Source organism: Armigeres subalbatus, unplaced genomic scaffold (genome assembly GCF_024139115.2).
Source record: "Armigeres subalbatus isolate Guangzhou_Male unplaced genomic scaffold, GZ_Asu_2 Contig1089, whole genome shotgun sequence".
In the NCBI taxonomy this organism is placed as follows: domain Eukaryota; kingdom Metazoa; phylum Arthropoda; class Insecta; order Diptera; family Culicidae; genus Armigeres; species Armigeres subalbatus.
The window spans coordinates 475,530-496,231 of record NW_026941834.1 but is presented as its reverse complement, the minus strand read 5'-3'; the positions used below and the strand labels follow the sequence as shown (position 1 = coordinate 496,231).

Below are 20,702 nucleotides of genomic sequence, written 5' to 3'. Positions count from 1 at the left end.
CTATCACACTACGAGAAGGTCGCGAGCACGAACCAGTAGCAGCCAAGACCAGACTAGATTGGGTATTGTACGGCCGCTCCGGGAAAGATGAAAGTTCTTCACCCCAACGTGATCTTCTCATTGGAAGCCAAACATGAGGCGACATGCAGAACTAGTTAAAAGCTTCTTTTCTGTGGAAAGTGTGGGTGTTTCCGGTCAACAGTTGCAGGAATCAGCAGACGATAAACAAGCGAAGGAGATTCTGCAGACGACCACAAAAAGAACGTCAACGAAACTCTCGCACTTAGTTTCATAGGGACGTAACTGTATCGATCGATTTCTCTTAATCGATTTTATATTTTGTTAATAACTCAATTGTTTCAAAAGCTACAACCGTGTTTATTGATTCTGGTGCAAGATATAATCAACCTGTATCACACCAAACCATTAAATCCTCGACAAACTAGCGCAATTCAGTACAATAATAAAAAGAAAAAAATCGACGAAGAGAAATATATCTATACAGTTACGCCCCTATGAAACTAAGCGCGAGAACTGGCCCTTTTGTGGAAATTTGACGCTGTAGCAAGAAAATTGCTGAACGGAGACTTAAATGTCTAGAGAACCGTCTACTTTGATCACCAAATTTGTACGCCAATGTCAGACAGCAAACAACCGAATACGTATCGAAAGAGTACGCTCACAAGGTCACTGCACAAGAGTTGGATGAGACGTGTTCAAAAAGAACGTGGTTTCCACCACTAGGCCTAGTGGTGAACCCAAAAAAGCCCAGGGTCGTATGGGATGCAGCTGCATCCGTACGTGGAATATCGTTGAACTCCGTTCTTCTAAAGCGGCCAGACCTGTAAACTTAGCTGCAAGCACTACCGTCAGAAGAACATCGCCATCAGAGGCAATATAATGGAAATGTTCCTCAGGTCCAGATAATCTGTGATAATCAATGGCTTCTATGGAGAGATTACCCTTTCGTCCCTATACAGGTGTATGTGATGGACGTCGCCATATTTGTGTCAGCCTGTTGACCAAGTTCAACGAAATTCATTAAAAATTTGAATTCAGATGAGCATGCAGCAGATTTTCCAGCAGCTGCTACAGAGTCCTTAATCACCTTAACTATTATGTCGACGACTATTTGGACAGCGTCAACTCTATCGACGAAGCTGTGCAGTTGGCGTTAGACGTCAAGAAGGTACACTAGAAATGAGGATTTATGATCAAACATTGGATGTCGAATTCTCTCCTACAAGGCTTACTAGATCCACTCGTAGTTCCGACAAAACGCCAAATTTTTAAGCCTTGTCATGAGCGCTTTCGATCCGCTGGGATTGGTCTGACCATTTGTGATTATTACGCAGTACATTACGCTTCTCGGAAAGTTAGAAAAGATGCAGACATCCAGGTCCTACTTTCCGGGCTACGGGCAAAATGCTTAAACATTCGTTGGAATTGCAAGTGTTTGCAGATACCAGTAGTACATCATATGCTGCTGTGGGTTATTTTCGAATTTTGGATGAGGGCAAAATACGATGCAGTCTAGTTTCCTCAAGAACAAAAGTAGCACCGATTAAGCTTTTGTCCATTCCCAACACCATGTGGAGCGATTCAAGCGATTCATGTGGAGCAACCCGAGAAAGTACAAACAGTATGTTGCGTTCCGTGTTACTGAGATCCTGCATGATACCAAGGTTGAAGATTGAAAAAAAGTGCCATCAAGAATGAAAGTAGCCAATGAAGCCACTAAGTGGGGTCGTGGTCCGTGTTTCGGAGAAAAGAGCAGGTGCGTCCTGAGTTCTTCTACCATCCCAAGTGTGACTAGCTACATAAAACAATCGAGCAATCCGAGAGTGAGGAATTGAAGCTATCTAACGTACACTAACATGTTCAAAAATAGGCTTTCATAGACTTGAAAAGATCCTTCAAATGGGAGAGACTGACTGTTTCCGTGACGTTTGTGTTGTTGTTTTGCAGTAAAATAAGGAAAGCGAGATGATGAGACAAGCCGAATCGATTATACTAAAAATAGTTCAAATGGACAAGTATCCTGAGGAATATCGTGTTCTCCAAAAGCATTACAAACTACTCGTTAAATGCAGTTGCCTATACAAGCTGTCACCATTCGTAGACTCTAGAGGACTTGTGACTTATGATGCGTTCTCGCATTGAAACTGCTGGATGTATCTCATACCAAGCTAAATCCCCTGTCATTCTGTCGAAGGATCATTATGTTACACAGCTTGTGATAAATTGCTACCATCGAAAGTACGGGCATGCGAACAACGAAACAGTGGTCAACTAGCGTCGATAGAAATCTATTCAGATCGCGGAGCTAGCTTTCAGCTAGCGGCGCAGTTGGATACCATAAATCGTGGGCTAGCGCAGATCTCTCTCCTTAGGCCCTCCTTAGCCGTGCGGTAGGACGCGCGGCTAAAAAGTAAGACCATGCTGAAGGTGGCTGGGTTCGATTCCCGTTGCCGGTCGGATTCGAATTGGAAATTGTCTCGACTTCCTGTAACTTATCTAGAAACCTTCCCATTACTGTGGAAGTGCTTAATGGACACTAAGTTGCGAGGCGGCTTTGTCCCAGTCTGGGGATGTAATGCCAATAAGAAGAAGCGCAAATATTTACAAATACGGATGCTCGATGGAATTTCAACCCCCGTACGTCCCTCACATGGGCGGGTTATGGGAGAGGTTAGTACGATCCGTAAAAGCAGGAAAGCAGGCATTTCCTAAGAACCCTAATGAGGAGACCATATTAACCGCCATCGTGGAGGTGGAATCCATCATCAACAACCGTCCTTTAACCTATCTCCCTCTTGACAGTCAGGAAAGTGAGGCCCTGACACCGAACCACTTTCTCTTGCTAAGCTCGAATGGAGTGGTTCAGCCGGCGGTTCGACAGACAGAAGAAAGTGCATCATTACGAAGTAACTGGAAACATATTCAAGTCCAGCATATTCCACTATCAGCGCTTCTTATACGCAGAAATTCCCCTTTTCTCACCTGTTGACAATCTCCAACAATTCTCTCAACTTAACTTATTTCCAAGTATTATGGTGGTCCTGAAAATAACCGATTTAGTGTTCAAGTATGGGCGTCAATAACAGAATTCCCTCGACCGCCATCCGATGATTCGCCGCAACGGACTCCATCAATTGCCAAATTCGCCTCCTCCGATGCTGATTGGGACATGACAGACCGTCATGTTCGCTCTCCGTAAAATCTCGAACGTAAATGATGCGCTGATGCTGATTCGACTGCCACAGACGCTGACCGCGCGAAACACGTGTCTTTTGACGCAGGATTACGTCTTTCCGGAACATTGGGGGCTCATTCTGCAGTTTCAAATCCGAGACCGTCACGAAAAGTGGTCAGGAAGTAAGGGCTAATAACTCAGCCGTATTTCAACCGATTTTGAAGATTTTTGTGTTAGTCGATCGACGAACTCTTTAAGATTTTGCTGAGATATCGAAAAAATGCATTCAAGGTGCTAAACTATTGAAAAATTGAATTTTACTAGGCACTGAAAAATCGGTAAACCATTTGATCGCGTATGTGCATCGCAAGCACAGACATCAAAATCGTGCAACTTACGGGTTTGACTGCAATCCTCAGTTCAATTAAATTTTCTCGGAGAGCCGGCACAACAATGACGCCCGTTGCAGCAGTCTCAGCAGAAAGCGGAACATCGAGAGGCCATTGCCAAAAACAACAATCTTCGGACTATCGTTTAGTTACTGTTAGTGGCGCATTTTGGAAAGAAAATCGGTTCTTCTCAGGACCAAAATTTTATGAGAAGAAAGAGTTGGTTGCAAAAATGGCATCGATTACGGTCCCCGGAGGCGCGTCATTGGAAACAAAACCATCTTTTTACACGAAAAAAGGTTGAGCCGAGACAAAAATCTGAAAAAATGCAAATCATAATCACTTGATGACGGGCAAATTCTTTGTAGGGAACAGCCTATGCACTCCTTGCATGGAGACGTTACAAAACAATGTATTAGAATGGATGACGTTTATTGTGTTCCAGCGGCAAGTCATAAATTGGCTAACAGTGGCATCAGTAGTGGAAATTCATTTCAAAATTTTGATTTCCGCGCGGTACGTAAATTCCCCTCCTATTTTAGTGGGACTGTGGCCATGAAAAGGGCTGTTTTAAGTGAAGCTACTTCCTCGTTCATTCACTATGAGCTGACTTACTTGGTGACGACTTTGGAACCCTCCGAAACGGCGGGCTTGGCCAGCTCGACACGCACGAAGATGTCGTGTACGAGGCTGTTCATAATGCTCAACGCCTTCGATGAGACGCCCTTGATGACGTTTCTCTGAGCCTTGCTGCCGCTCCTCGTAGCAATTATCGTCGCTGCTACGGCCCGTAGCAACCATCATTGCTGTTGCCTTCTCCGCAGGCTTTCCACCGCCAGTGATGTCTGGTTGGCGCTGCAATGCGATGCAATTATCCAGCCGATTTTCCGAGAAAACCAGACTTCGGCAGGTCAGAATACGTTTGCATGGAGTCCGAGGCCCGCCCCTTTTTGAGCCGTATCATTGGCATCGGCTTGCTTGCTCCGCCTTTCGTTCGTTCGATGACAGTGCTGTCGTACATAACCAGGGGCTCTTCTTTTTCTTTTTCTTCTTATTTTACTTCTTCAGGGTGCAAATTATTATCGCTTGGCGTCGGCAGCAGCGCAAGCGCTCTTCGGAGGGGGATGCTGCGAAAATTGATTCGCATGAATGGTGTCTATCGCGTTTTAGCGATAACTTATCGAGTGGCTGACATTGGGGTCAGTAGCAATGAAATGAAATTTTCTCTAGATTCTGTTTCGGTTTTGTCGCTGCTTGTGATTGGGAAGGTGCATTACTGAAAACAAATGGGTCCTTTCAGAATCATAATTTCACACGAGGAATATTGAGCCGAGTCAAATATTTTTCAAAGTACAAATCATAAGCTTTGTTGCTGCTTGTGATTGGATAGGCGTATTGTAGAAAACAAATTGGTTCTTATCATAACCATCATATTACACGGGAGAAGTTTGAGCTGAGACGAATTTTCTTCAAAGTGCAATTCACAATTGCTTGAGTGCAACAGAACAACGCCGTTATGTTATTTTATTCTAGAACCAATGCCCTCCCAGTGAAGTGGATTAACGTCACTGATCGTCGTTGCTCCGCTAGTTCATTTGCCAAAACGTTCGATTTCAACTTGAATGACCAATCATTTACATCAAAAATAAATAATTGCTCCAGAAAATGAAGCATGAGTATTTGGTAACTAAATTTAAATTTAGATCATATTGTATTTAATATGAAACATTCTTTCCGTTTTGTTCTTTTCTTCGTTTTCTACAGATTCAGCCCAATAGTGTATTGATACAGTCGATAACAGCGGTTCTCAACCTGGGGTACATGTACCCCTGGGGATACCTTCGCTGTCCCCAGGGGGTACCTCTGATAAAACTCCGTAATGGCGGATGTATCACAATTCCGATAAAACTGTATTATTAAGTTTTGAGATTTTTTCTATTTTAAAACTCTATCGTACATGATATGCATGGCAATCAATAAATCGAAGATTTTTTATTTCTGTCCACAACAATCAGGACTGTAGGACCATCTTTTGTCCAACAACAACAGACAACAGACTTGGAACCTTCGATTCAAGAGGCTCGGAAGTCTTTTTTTAAGAGACTTGGAAGCCTCATTGTTAGAAGCTTGGAAGCTCCGGAATTTTTCTTTCAAGAGGCTGATAAGCGTCCTTCCAAGATGCTCAGATGCCTCCTTTGTATCACTTGTAATCCTCGATTCTAGAGGCTCGCCTCCTTCCAAGAAATTCGAAAGCCCTTTTCCAAAAAAGATCGGAAGCTTCATTTCAAGAATTCTTTGGAATTTTCTTTTTCATCTCCTTCAAATTTTTTTGCCATCTATATTAGAAACTAGGAAATCTCATTTTAAGAGGTTCGGAACACTCATATCAAAAGGCTCGATAATCTTCTTTCCAGAGGACCGAGGCTGTGAAGGCTCGGAAGCCTCATTTTAAAAGGGTGAGAAACATCTCTTCAAAAGGCTTGTAAGCCTCTTTTCAATATACTCCTTTCAAGAGGCTCGGAAGCCTCCTTTCAAGAGGCTCGGAAGCCTCCTTTCAAGAGGCTCGGAAGCCTCCTTTCAAGAGGCTCGGAAGCCTCCTTTCAAGAGGCTCGGAAGCCTCCTTTCAAGAGGCTCGGAGCCTCCTTTCAAGAGGCTCGGAAGCCTCCTTTCAAGAGGCTCGGAAGCCTCCTTTCAAGAGGCTCGGAAGCCTCCTTTCAAGGGCTCGGAAGCCTCCTTTCAAGAGGCTCGGAAGCCTCCTTTCAAGAGGCTCGGAAGCCTCCTTTCAAGAGGCTCGGAAGCCTCCTTTCAAGAGGCTCGGAAGCCTCCTTTCAAGAGGCTCGGAAGCCTCCTTTCAAGAGGCTCGGAAGCCTCCTTTCAAGAGGCTCAGAGCCTCCTTTCAAGAGGCTCAGAAGCCTCCTTTCAAGAGGCTCAGAAGCCTCCTTTCAAGAGGCTCAGAAGCCTCCTTTCAAGAGGCTCAGAAGCCTCCTTTCAAGAGGCTCGGAAGCCTCCTTTCAAGAGGCTCAGAAGCCTCCTTTCAAGAGGCTCAGAAGCCTCCTTTCAAGAGGCCTCAGAAGCCTCCTTTCAAGAGGCTCAAGCCTCCTTTCAAGAGGCTCGCAACCCTCCCTTAATGAAGCTCAGAAGCCTCCTTTCAAGAGGCTCGGAAGCCTCCTTTCAAGAGGCTCGGAAGCCTCCTTTCAAGAGGCTCGGAAGCCTCCTTTCAAGAGGCTCGGAAGCCTCCTTTCAAGAGGCTCGGAAGCCTCCTTTCAAGAGGCTCGGAAGCCTCCTTTCAAGAGGCTCGGAAGCCTCCTTTCAAGAGGCTCGGAAGCCTCCTTTCATGAGGCTCGGAAGCCTCCTTTCAAGAGGCTTGGAAGCCTCCTTTCAAGAGGCTCGGAAGCCTCCTTTCAAGAGGCTCGGAAGCCTCCTTTCAAGAGGCTCAGAAAGCCTCCTTTCAAGAAACTTAGAAGCCTCCTTTCAAGAGGCTCAGAAGCCTCCTTTCAAGAGGCTCAGGCCTCCTTTCAAGAGGCTCGGAAGCCTCCTTTCAAGAGACTCAGAAGCCTCCTTTCAAGAGGCTCAGAAGCCTCCTTTCAAGAGGCTCGGAAGCCTCCTTTCGAGAGGCTCAGAAGCCTCCTTTCAAGAGGCTCAGAAGCCTCCTTTCAAGAGGCTCAGAAGCCTCCTTTCAAGAGGCTCGGAAGCCTCCTTTCAAGAGGCTCAGAAGCCTCCTTTCAAGAGGCTCAGAAGCCTCCTTTCAAGAGGCTCAGAAGCCTCCTTTCAAGAGGCTCAGAAGCCTCCTTTCAAGAGGCTCAGAAGCCTCTTTCAAGAGGCTCAGAAGCCTCCTTTCAAGAGGCTCAGAAGCCTCCTTTCAAGAGGCTCAGAAGCCTCCTTTCAAGAGGCTCGGAAGCCTCCTTTCAAGAGGCTCGGAAGCCACCTTTCAAGAAACCTCTTTTCAAGAGGCTCGGCAGCCTCCTTTCAAGAGGCACGGAAGACTCATTTTAAGAGGCTCGGAAACCTCCTTTCAAGTCGCTCGGAAGCTCCTTACAAAAGGCTCGGAAACCTTCTTTCAAGAGACTCGGAAGCCTTCTTTCAATTGGCTTGGAAGCCTCCTTTCAAGAGGCTCGGAAGCCTCATTTTAAGAGACTCGGAAGCCTCCTTTCAAGAGGCTCGGAAACCTCCTGAAAAAAAGAGGCTGAAAAGCGTCCTATCTTAATGCTTAGAAGCATCCACTTAAAATGCTCGGAGACCCCTTTCAAGAAGCTTGGAATTCTTGTATCAAAAAGGCACGGAGTCCTACTTTCAGGATGATTGGGAGCCTGGTTCCAAGTTGCTTGGAGGCCTTTAAAATTCTCAAAGACTTGTAGGAAGCTTGATCTATAAACTTAGTTTGAATTGCGAAATTTAGAGGAATAACAAAAATTTCAGTCAAGTTTTCGGAGAGCCATGTATCCCGTAAGTTTTCTGGTCTGTTTATAACCTTAGCAGCAATATCCAGCACGATTTGATTGCAGCAACTCAAATGTGACTATATTTTGTTGCATATGGGTGGCAGAAACTTTTGTGCAACATGTGAGCTGCTCGAGAATATATCTCATTTACAGCGACAAAAAGGGTGCCTCAATAAAAACATAAGTTCGAAGGGGTACCAGTCAAGATAAAGGTTGAGAACCGCTGGTCTGTAACATTCATCGGGACCACGGCGTACATCACTTCAAAAGGCTTCAAGCCAACATAAACAAACGGCCCTTTTCAGGGCCACCAAATATTTATGGAGGAAGTTGTTGTTTACCGATCTTCTATTTCTTTAATACTGTGCTTAAAGTTATAAACGGAAATAAGTTTATAATAACAATCGGTTTCGCCCATTTATTTCCAGGATATGCGACATGCCGAGGATATTCCAACCCAGATTTAATTTACAGCCCCATCTTCGAAAATCAGCACCAAGGAACATATTCAATATTTCAAAATAAAATATTCTACACTTTACGTAATCCTACGTCCAATTGGCGGTCGTGTCTCGGAAACAACATTCTATTTTTTATGCACAGGCAAAATGACGGCTAAAAAACCATTACCTTACATCAGTTAGATGTCTGTGTTGGGGATGCATGAAGAAGATTAGTTGATTCTGAAATTTTTACCCAGTTTGGAAAGAATTGAAATTTTTAATAGTTTTATAGTACGATAGACCTTACGACCCTTGAGAAAGGCCAAAACCAATCGGCCGAAACGTCGGGAACGTATACAATTAATCGTTCTTAATTCAACAGACTGAGAAAGCCAAAATTTGAACAAGTTTAATAGTTTTACGTTGATATTCAATAGTTTCAATGGATTAGAATAATTGCTGGAGAGTTTCCAAATCGATCGTTAAGAAAATGTCGAAAATTCATCGAAAGATAAATACGCAATTGGTGTTTGAAATTTCTCCTAATTTCGGGAAAGGTATCGAGTTTGGAAGATTTCGTTTTACACCCTGTATCAAAGCCTTCCCCAGGGGCCATCCACAAAGTACGTCACGCTTCTAGAGGTGAGGGGGTTACAAGCATTATGACGAGTCATACAAAAATTATAGAGGTTTAATACAAAAAGTGTGACGAAGGGAAAGGGGGATCGGAAATCGACGATTTTTGGGTGACGCACTTTACGGATCTTCTCTTAGACGTAGTTTACGTCAAAATATTCAGCAGCGTGGAAAAATTTCGATCAGTGGCGTGGCGCGGCGGCGCACAGGTCTATTTGATGGTGCTGTAGAGGGACATTATTTGATGGTGCTGTCGGGGAACTTGTGGTCACCCATAGTCCAAAAGAGGAAGCGTCGGCTGAAACGATGATCTCACTTTTCGGGTCGTAGTGTGTGGGGAGCAGATCCGAGGAAAGGAATTTCTTTTTTAACTTTTCAAAAGGACCTAAGTAACATTTTTTTCATGAATTAATTTGAGTACTGCAATCAAAAGCTTTCATGTTTTTCTGTTGATTGCACTGTTAAAATTACTTCATAAAAAAAAGATACTTAAGGTCCTTTTGAAAAGTTAAGCGAGATTTGTTCAAATTTCTTGAACGCTTTTTGGGAATTGCCGAGTGTGTATCGTAGGTTTCGCATGTTTCAGACGAACTTCTCATAGCAGTTTATGGCCGCAAGACCGAACACCCATCGCATAGTGGTGGAAACCCGGAAAAAACGTATTTTTTTTCGCGAAGCTCGTATTTTTTTAAATTTCTCATATATTTAATATGGGCTAATTTCAAAATTTGAAAATTGAAGATTGTAAATTTATTTATTGGTGGCTTGTTGAAGTTAATGCTTTTGGGAATGATTCGGAACGATCTGGGATTATGTATTAAATTTTATTTTATTTGTCTACTATCCAGTAGTTAGTGTGATGATTTGCGCGGAAATTGTCTTTTTCAACGTTAGAATGAGGACGCTGTTACTGCTTTAGATCTTAAGGCATGGGCTTCCGCTAGTCGTTGAGTAGTGTAGCATATGTCGGATAATAATTGTGACCTCCAAATTAATTCAGCGTTCCAAAATTACACTTTGGTTTAAACTTCGAGCAGCATATTGGGTTTTGTCCGGCATTTGTATGGGCCCGCCACGGTAACCCGTGACTGTCGACGATATGAGCCACGTATTGCACTTGCTGCTTACGAAACATGTTGGATTCACTCCAAAGCAACTCGAATATTGCGATCATGTTCTTTTTCTGATTTATCTCCGATGACGACGTGATCGAGATATCCGGAAGTGTGTTTCAGTTCGGCATGCATCATATCGATGAGCTATTGGCATAAAATCCAGATGCAATCTTCGGAGATGAGCCACCCTCGGGCTGAAAGTCTCCTAAATAAAGACAAAAAAAAAGATGCAATCTTTACACCCGGAGGAAAAGGATTGTATGAGTCGATTCAACTTGCGGTGCTGCTCGTCGACTTCTACCTGTAAAAAGGCGTTGAACTATCTGGATGAATACTTTACAGCCAGCAAGTTTGGCGAAGATTTCATCAGGAGTGGAAGGGGGAGTACTGATTGGGTTGGAGAGCAGCGTTCAATCTCGTGCAGTAGCAAATTCAAATGGTGCGGCAGGTAAATTGATAAACAGTTAGTAAGCTATTTTGGGCATTCGCATTACCATTTCTCCATCTTATATAGCGTCAAATAAATGGCACATGGGAAATTACCAATTTGTTGACTTTGGAAAATATCGATCGATATTATAATTGTTTCATAGATGTGGCTTCCTAAAGATAGTCAACACAGCTAAAATTTAATTTTATTTAGACTGAGAAAGCCTCATCCATAAATCGGAACCAATTTCGGACTTAGTTACACCTAGGTTTTTTACACGGTTTGGTTTTAGTCGTTTAAGACCTTCAGCGTCAATGAAACAATGAGTTAACCCCACTAAAAAATCACAAAAAATCAAAGAAAATTCAGGTGGTATTTAAAAAGCTGTGAAAGTTCAGGTTAACCAAGAAATTAATGGATTCCAACCGTGTAAAAAAAAACCTGGGTGTATAAGCTTATTCTTACTAAACTATAGAATATTGAATCCATTTTTTGGACTGTATCCTAATTTAAATCCATTGAAACGTATGATGAACCATACACGCTTTGTTCATTTTGCAGCAAACCGAAGTTCCACGAGACGACTCAAAAAGACCATTCCATCTGAAGGGTGGCCGCCGTACCGTTGCTGGTAGCTCTTGAAACTGATGCGTCTGTGGGGACCTCAACAACATACGGCTGCTTTATTCTTGCGCTGTTGATTCTATCCAGCCCTCATTCCGCTAAAGTTTCACCCACCCGTGGAGTACCAGCCCTATTTTCTTTTTAACGGTCTTAATTTTAAAACCACCCCCTGGGGGATCGACACTTGGCTCGAGGAAACGTAATGAAACTGTTATCTACCCTTTTCGGATACCGTCCCACTCTACGGCGGCTGGTTGGTTTCAATTGTGTTCGCCGCCTAACAGGAAGAGCGCGGGTAAATTGTTACTCAGGAAAAAACACATTCCACCCGGTGCGATGGAATTGGTACCAGTTGCAATCAGAAAGTGCCGTTTTTTTCTTCGTTCACGTTGGAAGGGGATGGCTTGGTAATGTAACCTGAGACGGCTCTAACAGTTGTTGGTGTTACACTTGGCTCGGATATGATCTCGATGAAGGTGCGGAACCGTTTCGCACAGGCAATTCCAAGTTTAAAACTTGATAAATGCGTTGCGATATGTCGCTGCACAATGAAGGCAGGAAATTGAAGCAAATTCTCCAGTGGATTGCACATTCATTGTCCTGCAGGCACAGGAAATCGAACGAGTAATTGCCGCCGTGTCGTTTGTTGTAGGAATTTCGAAATTTCTAGTAACTTGCTAATGAATAGGAATCGCCCACTACAACATCATTTGACTAATTACTTTATTGAAACTCGCACTATCTCGATAACATCTGCTGTGCAATGAGCTATCAAAGTCGCTTTCAATCCATCATCCACTGAACGTTCAGTCCATCACCAAGCTGAAAATGTGATCCGGTTCAAAAATCCTCACGTGAGCGTCATACGAAACTCAACTGACCGGCCGCCAGCGCTGGTGCCATTGCCAGTCAGTCCGGAAAATGGAAGAAGCTCGTGTTCGAGCACACCGGTAGTAATGGCTAACGACGACCATTTGGCCAACAACATTAATAGATCAACTGGCTCCCATCGATGTCGCACCAATTCCCCAAACACAATTTTCTAATTAATTAAGTTGTCACTGGGAAAGTGGTGCGCGACACTTGCACTCAACGGGAAGAGGGCTGGCTGTTTAGTCCTGCTGTGCGAAATAGTCATGCAAGGCTAGGTGATGGTTCCGGTCAGCAGCACTACAGGCTGCCTTCTTTACTTGATTTTCGTCATATTTGGTGTCGCTGCTTCGGGTTGAGTATTGTTCATTCAAGCAAGAAATTTTTGTACGTAAGGATTTTAAAGTGGAGTTCTTTTTATCCGTGTTCGTCCCTTTGTACACTACTTGAAAACGAAAGCGTGCTGCAGAAATTGCAAAAATCCATGATTTTGAATGATAAAGGTAGAAAAAACCTCTTTCGTAAAATTCGGTTGAATTATAATTATAAAAAATATTATTGATTTTTTTTCTACTGTAGCATGCTGTGCAGCTACGAATTTACAAAAAAAAAATAGCATTATTCTAGTATTATAGCATATAGAAGGAAGATAAATCAACTACTTGATTAATAATAACGTCACAGAAAACGTCGTACTGCACATTGTTAAAAATAGCATCTTTAAATTCACTCGGGCTCCCATCCCCCAAACATCTCCACAGCTACTCGAGGAAAACCTCAAAGGAAGTGGCCGGCTTAACCTTGAGAACAGCTTCTGCAAGCTGCAAATGTGCGCGATTTACTGCTCGCATGCTCCCCCAGTCGTACCCCGGTCCAGCAGGGATTTCCCCACCGACGACGACGACCGGAGGAAAGAAATGTGTTTGGTGCTTTGGCGCAAAACTAATATAAGCCGCCTGTGCCACACCACCGCCGCTTCGAGAACCTGCAGCAACGACATCACACTGAGCTGCAAGCCAATAAGTTAGAAGCGAATGTTTGTTAGAGCGCTGGCTGTGGGATGATGGTTGTGGCTGTTGCTGCAAATACCTGGCCGGCCTGGGGAGAGCGCGTGTGTTGGCAAGCTTTAGGCAAAACGACTTTATTCTGCCGGGTTGGGAGAGTCCATCTATCGGTTGGAGTGGGTGGAATGGGAAGAAAGGGAGTCATAACTACTAGCACTGCCGTTGGGAGGATGGCTGCTTAGTAGTTCGTGAGGCGCTCTGAGTCGAATCGGGGGTGGGTGATTGGCGGCGAGGGACGCATATCGGAGGCACGAGGTCATGTGACAACTATGGGGAGTTCTGATCACGAAACAGGTTTTCGCACACGTATGTATATTTCAAAGCAATTAAAATATTGCCTTACACACTCAGGCTGGCTCGGCTATACGGGGCTTGTTCTCTTGTCACAACCGGACGGGATAGGAATTAGGGAGCGTCGTCGCTGTCAAAGCTGCAATGTCGTGCCATCGGAAATTGGCATTTGTGTGGTCGGGCTTAGATAAATTGATGACTATGGCTATTTATAGATTTTGAAATCGATGAGAAAACCTTTTTATTGGGCTTTTCGACCAATGAGGCATTTGTGAAAGCTTTCTGCGGTACTATCAGATGCATAAAAACCATCAACTTTGGAAGATGATGATACCACAGCATGGCCAATTTTATCATTTAGTTAAATGCAAAATATCGTAAATGAACTTTCGAGATTTTTGATAAACATCGAAAAAACTTTTAGTCAAGCCTGAAAATCAGTGTTCCTTATTTTTAACCATCTTGCTTCATAAGGTGATCAAAATACTGATAAGCATTTCAGTATCAAGCACACAAACGAGTGTGTTCCTTTGATTCATTTATATGGATTTATTATGTTTTTAATTGCAACTTACCGTTCGTTATAAAATATGGAAGTAAAACTGATTAAAATTGCAGCACGGAGTAATAAGATATTGTGGCTATAAAAAGACTTTTGCGGGTTTCTACCACTGTTGTTGTAAATTTCGACTCATTATAAGAGTTGGAACTCATTTTGCAAAGCAATGTTTTAACCTGTTACTTACAATAATGCAGCGAATTTTCTAAATGCCGATAAAGTCTTTGAATCTTAACCACTGTTTGGTGGTCTGTCCACAACTGCAACTAGCATGACGCAAAATTTAATTATTTATTCCAGAGAAATCTAGAGTTATGTGAATTCCTCTTGGAAGGCCTTCGGGAGTTCCTAATATAATTCATTCCGTATATCCACCTGTAACCAATTTGATAATTTCTTCTGGGATAAGTTCGAAAATAACTTCCGTAAAATATGCTTCACACTTGGTTTTTTCTCTGGTATTTCTTTCAGAAGTTTATCCAAAAATACACTTAGGTTTTCAATTTATTCGAACTTGCTGTATCGTTAATCGTTATGGAGGCGTCCAGAAAATGCTTTGAGAATTCCTCCAGGAACTCTTTCGCAAATTCTCCGCGGGAATCTTTGGAGGAAATCGCGATGGAGTTTTTGAGCAAGTTTCTGATGGATTTCTGGAAAATCTGTGGTGATTTATACAGGAAAAATTTGCACACTGTTTACTAGTGAGCGGCCGCGAACCATGTATTGTGGCGTCAAATTGTTGATTCAGTGTTATCTGTTTAGATGTAAACTAAATAAATGAAATGAATTACTAGTGAGTACCTATTTGAAAATGCTTTTCTTTTATTTGGACCGATTCTCGATCTACACATGTGTTAGACTTGTGGATTTTCCGGAGACTTTTTGCTTTTCGTTAAGATTTTCTGCGAAAATGTTGTTTTTGTGACGTTTCACCTCCTTAATGGTGCCATTTCTAAATGTCACTAACTACACTCCATTGCAGTATTGATCTGGGTTACTCGAGTTACAGGATCGATTTGAAAACAATAATGGCATAATTACGACGATTTATGGCTCAACTCCGTTTCGGCCAGTGGTAGGTGGAGCTCAAGGACATTGACAGTTGAGTCCAAAATAGCTGGTGATCGACAAATTTTATAATCGTTTTATAAAGCATGCTGCAAACGTAGCAAAGATAAAAAATGTTTTCTCTGGTTCCTACATCTTGCTGTTTGACGTTTGTGCCTCTAAAAGCTTGGAGAAGATTTGAAATTTGATATCAACGAGTTTCACCTTAAGGGAACTTCTTAAATCGATATATTTGATCTCGACGGCGCCGGTGGAGGAAAGGTCAGCGTGGCTGCCAAGAGTTGATTGTCCTATTAGGGTGAAGGCTATCTTCTTCTTTTTCCCCCACTGGGACATTGCAGCTTGGTGGTCATTCGGTACTTTCACATTTATTATCTGCGAGGTTTCTAAGCCTATTTACCTTTTTTCATTCATATTCTATGAGGCAAACACGATGATACTTTTATACTTACTTAATTATTGTTTATTGTTGTTATAATGATCATCCGACATTGTATGTTTGTCTTAATGAATCTTAACTCTAAAAACCTAAATTCTACGATCACTTTGTCAATCGAAGTCAAGATTCGAGTACGTCTCGTTGAATACGATCATCATTGATCGAATTGGTTCATTCAGGTCGTAGTCATGGTGTCGTCGAGGCAAACGGAAGAAGGCACTAGAACGGAACGTATACGCAGGCACATTGATGTCCATTAGCGCCAAAATATTGGGGGCATCCGCTTCTCCAACCAGAACTTTGGCAACAAAAGTCGCTTTCGCGTTTCTCCTATGCTGTCTTAGAGCTTCGATGCCAATCAGTTGACATCTGGCTGCATACGGGCATCATCAGTTGACATCTGGCTGGGTCATTCCAGGGCAGAAAACGTAGGGCGAATCTTATGAACACGGTGGCCGATTCGGTCGCTGGAAAAGTGGCTAAGCGCACTGCTCTTGGAGTCGCGGGTAACCCCTCCAAGCAGCTTTTGCAGAGCAACGTGTTCTCGCCGTTGCCGCTTGATGACGCCGGTAATCCGCCGAAAAAGAGGAAGAAGCAGCAATCGCAGCTGCCGCAGGTGCAACCGGAGCGGAAGGAGAAGTGCCCGCCAGTGTTTGTGAAGGGCGATCCGCCGGATTTACGCCCAAAAATTCGCCAGCTGATCGCTAAGGGGCTGAAATGTACTTTTCGGCTCTGCAGCGAGGGCGTGAAAGTGATGCCGGCAAACAAGGACCATCATCAATCCGTCGTGGAGTTCCTCGAGGTCCACAAGTATGAGTACTACACTCATGACCACCCCGGCACGAAGCCGCTCAAGGCTTTGCTGCGAGGACTTCACGACATGAAGGAGGAAGAGCTCCAAGCAGAGCTTGAAAGTTGCGGACTGAAGCCAGTGGCCGTGCACAAGATCGCTCGTCACGACAAGGCGAGGAGATATCGCGACCAGCTTTACCTGATCCATCTGGAGCACGGCCCCACTACCTGGAAGGACATGAAGCTGGTTGTCGTTATAAATTACACCGTCGTTGTTAACGCAGAAGCCGTCAAGCTGGCAACCTTGCCCAACACCGAATCTGAAGGGCACTCGTCAGCTGTCAAAGCGCCACGTCAGCTGCCGAAGCGCCGCGTCGACGCTGGTGGAATGACATCGCTCGTTTGACAAGCTGTCATCGGGCTCTTCCGGTCATTCTTCGCCACATTCCAGCTACGTTGAAGCAGCAGTGAGACGTTTACGATTTAAGAAAACAGTGAATTTAGTTAAGAGTATTTTTTAAAATTAAAATACGGTTCAGAAAATTAGCGTGTAGTGCTCGATTCGATTTTCCACCGATTAAGGATTAGTTCGGTAGGATTATACCTTTGGCGACAGTTGCCAGATTGTAGTCGCAAAGTGAGGTTAGTTGAGTCAGGTCAAAGCTATCCACATAATTTATTATTTTTATCCGCAGTCATAGCGTGAAATCCATCGTCGCAGTCTGTCCAGTCTGTGGTCCAGTAGGTCCTTCCGACAAATCCTGAAAAGAAAAGTGAGAAAATAATATTAAATGAAGATAATATCAGATAATTAATTAACTGAATTTAGGCCACTAGGTAGAGGTTAGTGTGTGGCACAGCAGGTGCGCAAGATATATAGGCCCACCGAATTGTGAGTAATTATTGAATACTTACTGTGAAATATTATACTTACGTTTCGATCTAACTATAGTTGAAGCTCAATACACAAAGCTATCAGAACCGGTTTGTGTTTTTCCTTTGCGCCCTGCCAGCCTCGACAAATCTTCAAAATTCGTGGCAACATGGAAGACAGCGCGACCGATGGCCACGAGGAATACAACTGTGTGGCCTGCCAACGGCCAGATAGTGCGGACAACATGGTCCAGTGCGACCAGTGCGACGTCTGGAAGCATTACGCCTGCGCCGAGGTGAATGAGAGCATCCGGGATCGATCCTTCTTGTGTGGTGATTGCACCGCGCATGCCGCACACCAGAGTGATGACGTCATATCGGTCCGAAGTGAATTCAGCCACATTAGCTCAACATCGGTGTTCTCCGTCTGCCTGAATCAGCTGGTGGAACGACAGCAGATCGAACGCGATCGTGTGGAACTGGAACTCCAGCGGCGCCACTTGGACGAGCAGCAGAAACTGATCGACAGAGTACTGGATGGGGAGGAAACTGCGAGCCATCGTAGTGGCGGCACGAGAGGTGGTGCAATCATCGATGCGACTTCACCTTCGTCGAATATGCGCTTAGTGACACCAACTCCTCCTGGAGCTCCTCTGGCACCGAATGCTCGTCGGTCGATGCCTCCACCCAGTGATACACCGAAAACTACCGCTCCAGTGATGGTGTCAATTCCACTCTCGGCGATCGAGCCAGGTACCGTGGAATTTCTGAAGGCCAAAAGGGATCCGAAAGCTGCCTTCATAGCTCTCAAGGATCGGGTTGAGCAGTGCGAGCATCGCGCCAACCCAACATCTGAAGAGCTGGCAAATCTACGATCTCAAGTAGAAATGTGCCGGAAGCTTTTGGAGAAGTTTCAACACGGCGCAGAAACAAGCCAGCCAGTTCATCGTTCAGCTCCGGTCAACTCGTCGATGGTGCGGCCACCAAAGCCAGCGGCGAACTCGTCGCAAGTGAAGAAGCAGACCGGCACCATCCGAAGACGAACCGATCGATACAACAGACTCCCGCAGACGACCAGATACAGTGGGATCGTCATTCATCAGATGGAGCAGTTGGTGGAACCGATCCACTTGAGGATCTATGGTCGCTAAGGATGCCGGTAAGACAAACTAGCCGGCCACCGGTAAGTCGAACGATGGAACCCCCAGGTAAGCGTCAAGCCTTGAGTACTACTATGCAACTTACAAACCCATACGATTCAGAACATTGCCCTACGACCAAAACAACTACCAGCGAGCAGCAGCGATTTGTCGCGCGCCCGGTAGAACATAATATGCCTCCTATAAATTCTCTGGAGCAGCAGCGAAATTTATTCGCGCGCTCTCTTGATTTAAATCAGACCAGTTACATTGAACAAAATTTAACCGAAGTGGAAACGCGTCCTCCCCCCTCGCGTGCGGTTAATTCGTCTCAGCCCCCTCGACAATACGAAAGCGTGATACAAAACCAAGTGATTCCCCAACGAGATCCAGTTCGCCCAACACAGCAGCAGTTAGCAGCAAGGCAGTCCCTGGCTAAAGAACTTCCTCGATTCACCGGTGACCCAGCGGAATGGCCGATCTTCATCTCTAACTACCGCTACACAACGGAAGCCTGTGGTTTTACAGATGGAGAAAATATGCTGCGCCTCCAACGGTGCCTGTCTGGACCAGCGCTTGAAACGGTTCGCTGTCGGTTGGTGCTGCCAGCAGCAGTCCCGCAGGTCATCGAGACACTTCGCTTGCGGTTCGGACGACCGGAATTGCTGATCAACGCTCTGCTTCGTAAGGTGCGAGAAATTCCAGCCCCAAAGTCGGATAAGCTGGAAGGACTAATTGACTTCGGAATGGCAGTGCAGGCGTTATGTGACCATATAGAAGCTGCGAACGAACGCGCTCACCTATCAAACCCGTCACTGCTGCAGGAACTCGTCGCTAAACTTCCTGCGGATCAACGAATGATGTGGGCGGGGTATAAGCGAGGAGCTTGAGCTTGAGCTTGAGCTTGATTGACTGCTCGTAGTTGCTACTCCATTATGACCAGATCAGCTGTTCTTGCACAGGGAACCAACAGATGTTTGCTTGGGACTAGCACACATCTTCAATGTACAAGTACTGGTGATCTCATTTGTTAGGTCATACTGGCGCCTGCCACGTCAGAATGCAAGTCAATATAGGGAAGGGGGAGGAAATGATGATGCAATCACTCGCCCACTGCAAGCCGAATATACCTCTGCACTTGCCACGAGTTCATGCGGAATTTGTTGGAATTTCTGGGTTAGGTTGGAGAGGCAGAGGTCCGTCTTGGTTAACGAGCTGCCAATGTGATAGATAGGAGAAGGTAACTGATGGAATTTCTAATTGGATGTAGGAAACGAGCTCTATAGTTCATTTCCAATTCTATCAGATTACTGATAGAATACTCAAGTTGAAGGTATAGGAATAATAATGGGAACGGTATGGAAGTCCATTTCCAGTTCTAGCGATTGCTAGAACATGAGAAATAAAGAGAAAGATACAAAGTAGGAGAATGGAACGGACCTGGTATTGAACCCACGACCTCCTGCGTATGAGGCAGAAGCAGTAGCCATATGACTACCAAGCCCGCTAAGTGGGCGGGGTATAAGCGAGGATTCCAAGAAGTCGATCTCAAAACCTTCGGCGATTATATGGCAGCTGTGGTACGAGATGCGACAAGTGTAGTGACCTTCGAACCAGAGGTCAAACGAAACAACCTCGCGACCGCCCGAAGGGCAAAGGATTCATTAACTCCCACGCAGTGGAAACGCCCGGAAGGGCATGGGATTCATCGAGTGATCCGACAGAAACGGCGAAGCAGTTCAATTGCCTGAACTGCAATAAGAGCGGTCACCGAGTACGAGATTGTAACGCGTTCAAACAGTTGACAGTCGATGATCGTTGGAGACGAGTCCGTGCGCTGAGTCTATGTCAAAACTGTCTATTCAGCCATGGACGACGCGCGTGCCGAGGCAGAAAGTCTTGCGACATCAATGGCTGCCAGTACCGTCATCATCCGCTTCTCCACTCATCTAGAGGCCCACCAAAGTCATCGGAATCCACCGTTCAAGTCGCAGAAAACCACACCCATCGGCACCTGAGTTCCTCGACGTTGTTCCGAATCATTCCCGTCACTCTTTACGGGGAGAACAGTTCGATCAACACGTTCGCCTTTCTTGACGAGGGATCGAATCAGACATTGGTGGAAAATGACTTAATTACTTCGCTGGGACTAAAAGGCACTCCTCTCCCTCTATGCCTTCGTTGGACTGGGAATACTTCACGCGTAGAGAAGGGTTCCCAACAGGTCACTGTCGAGATAGCTGGACTAGGGCAGGACAAGCGGCACAAATTGCTAAACGCGCGCACTGTAAACGCGCGGGGCCCTCCTTAGCCGTGCGGTAAGACGCGCGGCTAC

At 44.8% G+C, this 20,702-nt stretch overlaps 1 long non-coding RNA gene across 1 annotated transcript; it reads left to right on the top strand.

The window, feature by feature from the left end:
- Positions 1-16,877: 16,877 nt before the first annotated feature.
- Positions 16,878-17,593, top strand: LOC134202214 (uncharacterized). Its single transcript, XR_009977173.1, has 4 exons — positions 16,878-16,997; positions 17,051-17,128; positions 17,185-17,247; positions 17,308-17,593. It is a non-coding gene; the product is annotated as an uncharacterized LOC134202214 (long non-coding RNA).
- Positions 17,594-20,702: the final 3,109 nt, after the last annotated feature.